This window comes from Apostichopus japonicus, chromosome 16 (genome assembly GCF_037975245.1).
Source record: "Apostichopus japonicus isolate 1M-3 chromosome 16, ASM3797524v1, whole genome shotgun sequence".
Lineage (NCBI taxonomy): Eukaryota > Metazoa > Echinodermata > Holothuroidea > Aspidochirotida > Stichopodidae > Apostichopus > Apostichopus japonicus.
In genome coordinates, this window is record NC_092576.1 from 20932263 (window position 1) to 20941706 (window position 9444).

The following is a 9444-nucleotide window of genomic DNA, read 5'->3' on the forward strand; positions in this document are numbered from 1 at the left end:
TCGTTTGATCGGTACCGCACATTCGATTGATCGGTATGGAACATTCGATTGATCGGTAAGGAACATTCGATTGATCGGTACCGCACATTCGATTGATCCGTACCGCACATTCGATTGATCGGTCACGCACATTCGATTGATCGGTAAGGAACATTCGATTGATCGGTACCGCACATTCGATTGATCGGAACGGAACATTCGATTGATCGGTACCGCACATTCGCTTGATCCGTACTGCACATTCGATTGATCGGTCACGCACATTCGATTGATCGGTACGGAACATTCGTGTGATCGGTACCGCACATTCGATTGATCGGTACGGAACATTCGATTGATCTGTAAGGAACATTCGATTGATCGGTACTGCACATTCGATTGATCGGTACCGCACATTCGATTGATCGGTACCGCACATTCGATTGATCGGTACCGCACATTCGATTGATCGGTACCGCACATTCGATTGATCGGTACCGCACATTCGATTGATCGGTACCGCACATTCGATTGATCGGTACCGCACATTCGATTGATCGGTACCGCACATTCGATTGATCGGTACCGCACATTCGATTGATCGGTACCGCACATTCGATTGATCGGTACCGCACATTCGATTGATCGGTACGGAACATTCGATTGATCGGTACCGCACATTCGATTGATCGGAACGGAACATTCGATTCATCGGTACCGCACATTCGATTGATCGAAACGGAACATTCGATTGATCGGTACCGCACATTCGTTTGATCGGTACCGCACATTCGATTGATCGGTACCGCACATTCGATTGATCGGTACTGCACATTCGCTTGATCGGTACTGCACATTCGATTGATCGGTTCCGCACATTCGATTGATCGGTACCGCACATTCGATTGATCGGTACCGCACATTCGATTGATCCGTACCGCACATTCGATTGATCGGTCACGCACATTCGCTTGATCGGTACGGAACATTCCTTTGATCGGTACCGCACATTCGATTGATCGGTACGGAACATTCGATTGATCGGTAAGGAACATTCGATTGATCGGTACTGCACATTCGATTGATCGGTACCGCACATTCGATTGATCGAAACGGAACATTCGATTGATCGGTACCGCACATTCGATTAATCGGAACGGAACATTCGATTGATCGGTACCGCACATTCGATTGATCGGAACGGAAAATTCGATTGATCGGTACCGCACATTCGTTTGATCGGTACCGCACATTCGATTGATCGGAACGGAACATTCGATTGATCGGTACCGCACATTCGATTGATCGGAACGGAACATTCGATTGATCGGTACCGCACATTCGTTTGATCGGTACCGCACATTCGATTGATCGGTACCGCACATTCGATTGATCGGTACCGCACATTCGATTGATCCGTACCGCACATTCGATTGATCGGTACGGAACATTCGATTGATCGGTACCGCACATTCGATTGATCGGTACCGCACATTCGTTTGATCGGTACCACACATTCGATTGATCGGTACTGCACATTCGATTGATCGGTACTGCACATTCGATTGATCGGTACCGCACATTCGATTGATCGGTACTGGAAATTCGATTGATCGCTACTGCACATTCGATTGATCGGTACCGCACATTCGATTGATCGGTACCGCACATTCGATTGATCGCTTCTGCACATTCGATTGATCGGTACCGCACATTCGATTGATCGGTACCGCACATTCGATTGATCAGTAACGCACATTCGATTGATCGGTACGGAAAATTCGATTGATCGGAACGGAACATTGGATTGATCGGTACCGCACATTCGATTGATCGGAACGGAACATTCGAATGATCGGTACGGCACATTCGATTGATCGGTACTGCACATTCGATTGATCGGTACCGCACATTCGACTGATCGGTACCGCACATTCGATTGATCCGTACGGAACATTCATTTGATCGGTACCGCACATTCGATTGATCGGTACCGCACATTCGATTGATCGGTACGGAACATTCGATTGATCGGTACTGCACATTCGATTGATCGGTACCGAACATTCGATTGATCGGTACCGCACATTCGATTGATCGGTACCGCAAATTCGATTGATCGGAACGGAACATTCGATTGATCGGTACCGCACATTCGATTGATCGGAACGGAACATTCGTTTGATCGGTACCGCACATTCGTTTCATCAGTACCGCACATTCGATTGATCGGTACCGCACATTCGATTGATCGGTACTGCACATTCGATTTATCGGTACTGCACATTCGATTGATCGGTACTGCACATTCGATTGATCGGTACCGCACATTCGATTGATCGGTACCGCACATTCGATTGATCGGTACGGAACATTCGATTGATCGGTACTGCACATTCGATTGATCGGTACCGAACATTCGATTGATCGGTACCGCACATTCGATTGATCGGTACCGCAAATTCGATTGATCGGAACGGAACATTCGATTGATCGGTACCGCACATTCGATTGATCGGAACGGAACATTCGATTGATCGGTACCGCACATTCGTTTCATCAGTACCGCACATTCGATTGATCGGTACCGCACATTCGATTGATCGGTACTGCACATTCGATTGATCGGTACTGCACATTCGATTGATCGGTACTGCACATTCGATTGATCGGTACCGCACATTCGATTGATCGGTACCGCACATTCGATTGATCCGTACCGCACATTCGATTGATCGGTACCGCACATTCGATTGATCGGTACGGAACATTCGTTTGATCGGTACCGCACATTCGATTGATCGGTACCGCACATTCGATTGATCGGTACTGCACATTCGATTGATCGGTACTGCACATTCGATTGATCGGTAACGCACATTCGATTGATCGGTACCGCACATTCGATTGATCGGTACCGCACATTCGATTGATCGGTCACGCACATTCGATTGATCGGTACGGAACATTCGTTTGATCGGTATCGCACATTCGATTGATCGGTACGGAACATTCGATTGATCGGTAAGGAACATTCGATTGATCGGTACCGCACATTCGATTGATCGGTACGGAACATTCGATTGATCGGTAAGGAACATTCGATTAATCGGTACTGCACATTCGATTGATCGGTACCGCACATTCGATTGATCGGTACCGCACATTCGATTGATCGGTACGGAACATTCGTTTGATCGGTACCGCACATTCGATTGATCGGTACCGCACATTCGATTGATCGGTACTGCACATTCGATTGATCGGTACTGCACATTCGATTGATCGGTACCGAACATTCGATTGATCGGTATCGCACATTCGATTGATCGGTACCGCACATTCGATTGATCGGAACGGAACATTCGATTGATCGGTACCGCACATTCGATTGATCGAAACGGAAAATTCGATTGATCGGTACCGCACATTCGTTTGATCGGTACCGCACATTCGATTGATCGGTACCGCACATTCGATTGATCGGAACGGAACATTCGATTGATCGGTACCGCACAATTGATTGATCGAAACGGAACATTCGATTTATCGTTACCGCACATTCGTTTGATCGGTACCGCACATTCGATTGATCGGTACCGCACATTCGATTGATCGGTACTGCACATTCGATTGATCGGTACCGCACATTCGATTGATCGGTTCCGCACATTCGATTGATCGGTACCGCACATTCGATTGATCGGTACCGCACATTCGATTGATCCGTACCGCACATTCGATTGATCGGTCACGCACATTCGCTTGATCGGTACAGAACATTCGATTGATCGGTTCCGCACATTCGATTGATCGGTACGGAACATTCGATTGATCGGTACCGCACATTCGATTGATCCGTACCGCACATTCGATTGAGCGGTACTGCACATTCGATTGATCGGTCACGCACATTCGATTGATCGGTACGGAACATTCGTTTGATCGGTACCGCACATTCGATTGATCGGTACGGAACATTCGATTGATCGGTACTGCACATTCGATTGATCGGTACCGCACATTCGATTGATCGGTACCGCACATTCGATTGATCGGTACCGCACATTCGATTGATCGGTACCGCACATTCGATTGATCGGTACGGAACATTCGTTTGATCGGTACCGCACATTCGATTGATCGGTACCGCACATTCGATTGATCGGTACTGCACATTCGATTGATCGGTACTGCACATTCGATTGATCGGTAACGCACATTCGATTGATCGGTACCGCACATTCGATTGATCGTTAGGGAACATTCGAATGATCGGTACCGCACATTCGATTGATCGGCACGGAACATTCGATTGATCGGAACGGAACATTCGATTGATCGGTACCGCACATTCGATTGATCCGTACCGCACATTCGATTGATCGGTCACGCACATTCGATTGATAGGTACGGAACATTCGTTTGATCGGTACCGCACATTCGATTGATCGGTACGGAACATTCGATTGATCGGTAAGGAACATTCGATTGATCGGTACTGCACATTCCATTGATCGGTACCGCACATTCGATTGATCGGTACCGCACATTCGATTGATCGGTACCGCACATTCGATTGATCGGTACAGCACATTCGTTTGATCGGTACCGCACATTCGATTGATCGGTACCGCACATTCGATTGATCGGTACCGAACATTCGATTGATCGGTACTGCACATTCGATTGATCGGTACCGAACATTCGATTGATCGGTACCGCACATTCGATTGATCGGTACCGCACATTCGATTGATCGGAACGGAACATTCGATTCATCGGTACCGCACATTCCATTGATCGAAACGGAACATTCGATTGATCGGTACTGCACATTCGTTTGATCGGTACCGCACATTCGATTGATCGGTACCGCACATTCGATTGATCGGTACTGCACATTCGATTGATCGGTACTGCACATTCGATTGATCGGTACCGCACATTCGATTGATCGGTACCGCACATTCGATTGATCGGTACCGCACATTCGATTGATCCGTACCGCACATTCGATTGATCGGTCAGGCACATTCGCTTGATCGGTACGGAACATTCCTTTGATCGGTACCGCACATTCGATTGATCGGTACGGAACATTCGATTGATCGGTAAGGAACATTCGATTGATCGGTACTGCACATTCGATTGATCGGTACCGCACATTCGATTGATCGGAACCGCACATTCGATTGATCGGTACGGAACATTCGATTGATCGGTACCGCACATTCGATTGATCGGTACCGCACATTCGATTGATCGGTACGGAACATTAGATTGATCGGTACCGCACATTCGATTGATCCGTACCGCACATTCGATTGAGCGGTACCGCACATTCGATTGATCGGTACGGAACATTCGTTTGATCGGTACCGCACATTCGATTGATCGGTACCGCACATTCGATTGATCGGTACTGCACATTCGATTGATCGGTACGGCACATTCGATTGATCGGTACCGAACATTCGATTGATCGGTACCGCACATTCGATTGATCGGTACCGCACATTCGATTGATCGGAACGGAACATTCGTTTGATCGGTACCGCACATTCGATTGATCGGTACCGCACATTCGATTGATCGGTACGGAACATTCGTTTGATCGGTACCGCACATTCGATTGATCGGTACCGCACATTCGATTGATCGGTCACGCACATTCGATTGATCGGTACGGAACATTCGTTTGATCGGTATCGCACATTCGATTGATCGGTACGGAACATTCGATTGATCGGTAAGGAACATTCGATTGATCGGTACCGCACATTCGATTGATCGGTACGGAACATTCGATTGATCGGTAAGGAACATTCGATTAATCGGTACTGCACATTCGATTGATCGGTACCGCACATTCGATTGATCGGTACCGCACATTCGATTGATCGGTACGGAACATTCGTTTGATCGGTACCGCACATTCGATTGATCGGTACCGCACATTCGATTGATCGGTACTGCACATTCGATTGATCGGTACTGCACATTCGATTGATCGGTACCGAACATTCGATTGATCGGTACCGCACATTCGATTGATCGGTACCGCACATTCGATTGATCGGAACGGAACATTCGATTGATCGGTACCGCACATTCGATTGATCGAAACGGAAAATTCGATTGATCGGTACCGCACATTCGTTTGATCGGTACCGCACATTCGATTGATCGGTACCGCACATTCGATTGATCGGAACGGAACATTCGATTGATCGGTACCGCACAATTGATTGATCGAAACGGAACATTCGATTGATCGTTACCGCACATTCGTTTGATCGGTACCGCACATTCGATTGATCGGTACCGCACATTCGATTGATCGGTACTGCACATTCGATTGATCGGTACTGCACATTCGATTGATCGGTTCCGCACATTCGATTGATCGGTACCGCACATTCGATTGATCGGTACCGCACATTCGATTGATCCGTACCGCACATTCGATTGATCGGTCACGCACATTCGCTTGATCGGTACGGAACATTCGTTTGATCGGTACCGCACATTCGATTAATCGGTACGGAACATTAGATTGATCAGTACGGAACATTCGATTGATCGGTACTGCACATTCGATTGATCGGTACCGCACATTCGATTGATCGGAACCGCACATTCGATTGATCGGTACCGCACATTCGATTGATCGGTACAGAACATTCGATTGATCGGTTCCGCACATTCGATTGATCGGTACGGAACATTCGAGTGATCGGTACCCCACATTCGATTGATCCGTACCGCACATTCGATTGAGCGGTACTGCACATTCGATTGATCGGTCACGCACATTCGATTGATCGGTACGGAACATTCGTTTGATCGGTACCGCACATTCGATTGATCGGTACGGAACATTCGATTGATCGGTAAGGAACATTCGATTGATCGGTACCGCACATTCGCTTGATCGGTACCGCACATTCGATTGATCGGAACGGAACATTCGATTGATCGGTACCGCACATTCGATTGATCGGTACCGCACATTCGATTGATCGGTCACGCACATTCGATTGATCGGTACCGCACATTCGATTGATCGGTACCGCACATTCGATTGATCGGTACCGCACATTCGATTGATCGGTACGGAACATTCGATTGATCGGTACCGCACATTCGATTGATCGGAACGGAACATTCGATTGATCGGTACCGCACATTCGATTGATCCGTACCGCACATTCGATTGATCGGTACCGCACATTCGATTGATCGGTACGGAACATTCGATTGATCGGTACTGCACATTCGATTGATCGGTACCGCACATTCGATTGATCGGTACCGCACATTCGATTGATCGGAACGGAACATTCGATTGATCGGTACCGCATATTCGATTGATCCGTACGGCACATTCGATTGATCGGTCACTCACATTCGATTGATCGGTACGGAACATTCGTTTGATCGGTACCGCACATTCGATTGATCGGTATGGAACATTCGATTGATCGGTAAGGAACATTCGATTGATCGGTACCGCACATTCGATTGATCCGTACCGCACATTCGATTGATCGGTCACGCACATTCGATTGATCGGTAAGGAACATTCGATTGATCGGTACCGCACATTCGATGGATCGGAACGGAACATTCGATTGATCGGTACCGCACATTCGCTTGATCCGTACTGCACATTCGATTGATCGGTCACGCACATTCGATTGATCGGTACGGAACATTCGTGTGATCGGTACCGCACATTCGATTGATCGGTACGGAACATTCGATTGATCTGTAAGGAACATTCGATTGATCGGTACTGCACATTCGATTGATCGGTACCGCACATTCGATTGATCGGTACCGCACATTCGATTGATCGGTACCGCACATTCGATTGATCGGTACCGCACATTCGATTGATCGGTACCGCACATTCGATTGATCGGTACCGCACATTCGATTGATCGGTACCGCACATTCGATTGATCGGTACCGCACATTCGATTGATCGGTACCGCACATTCGATTCATCGGTACCGCACATTCGATTGATCGGTACCGCACATTCGATTGATCGGTACGGAACATTCGATTGATCGGTACCGCACATTCGATTGATCGGAACGGAACATTCGATTCATCGGTACCGCACATTCGATTGATCGAAACGGAACATTCGATTGATCGGTACCGCACATTCGTTTGATCGGTACCGCACATTCGATTGATCGGTACCGCACATTCGATTGATCGGTACTGCACATTCGCTTGATCGGTACTGCACATTCGATTGATCGGTTCCGCACATTCGATTGATCGGTACCGCACATTCGATTGATCGGTACCGCACATTCGATTGATCCGTACCGCACATTCGATTGATCGGTCACGCACATTCGCTTGATCGGTACGGAACATTCCTTTGATCGGTACCGCACATTCGATTGATCGGTACGGAACATTCGATTGATCGGTAAGGAACATTCGATTGATCGGTACTGCACATTCGATTGATCGGTACCGCACATTCGATTGATCGGAACCGCACATTCGATTGATCGGTACGGAACATTCGATTGATCGGTACCGCACATTCGATTGATCGGTACCGCACATTCGATTGATCGGTACGGAACATTCGATTGATCGGTACCGCACATTCGATTGATCCGTACCGCACATTCGATTGAGCGGTACCGCACATTCGATTGATCGGTACGGAACATTCGTTTGATCGGTACCGCACATTCGATTGATCGGTACCGCACATTCGATTGATCGGTACTGCACATTCGATTGATCGGTACTGCACATTCGATTGATCGGTACCGAACATTCGATTGATCGGTACCGCACATTCGATTGATCGGTACCGCACATTCGATTGATCGGAACGGAACATTCGTTTGATCGGTACCGCACATTCGATTGATCGGTACCGCACATTCGATTGATCGGTACGGAACATTCGTTTGATCGGTACCGCACATTCGATTGATCGGTACCGCACATTCGATTGATCGGTCACGCACATTCGATTGATCGGTACGGAACATTCGTTTGATCGGTATCGCACATTCGATTGATCGGTACGGAACATTCGATTGATCGGTAAGGAACATTCGATTGATCGGTACCGCACATTCGATTGATCGGTACGGAACATTCGATTGATCGGTAAGGAACATTCGATTGATCGGTACTGCACATTCGATTGATCGGTACCGCACATTCGATTGATCGGAACCGCACATTCGATTGATCGGTACGGAACATTCGATTGATCGGTACCGCACATTCGATTGATCGGTACCGCACATTCGATTGATCGGTACGGAACATTCGATTGATCGGTACCGCACATTCGATTGATCCGTACCGCACATTCGATTGAGCGGTACCGCACATTCGATTGATCGGTACGGAACATTCGTTTGATCGGTACCGCACATTCGATTGATCGGTACCGCACATTCGATT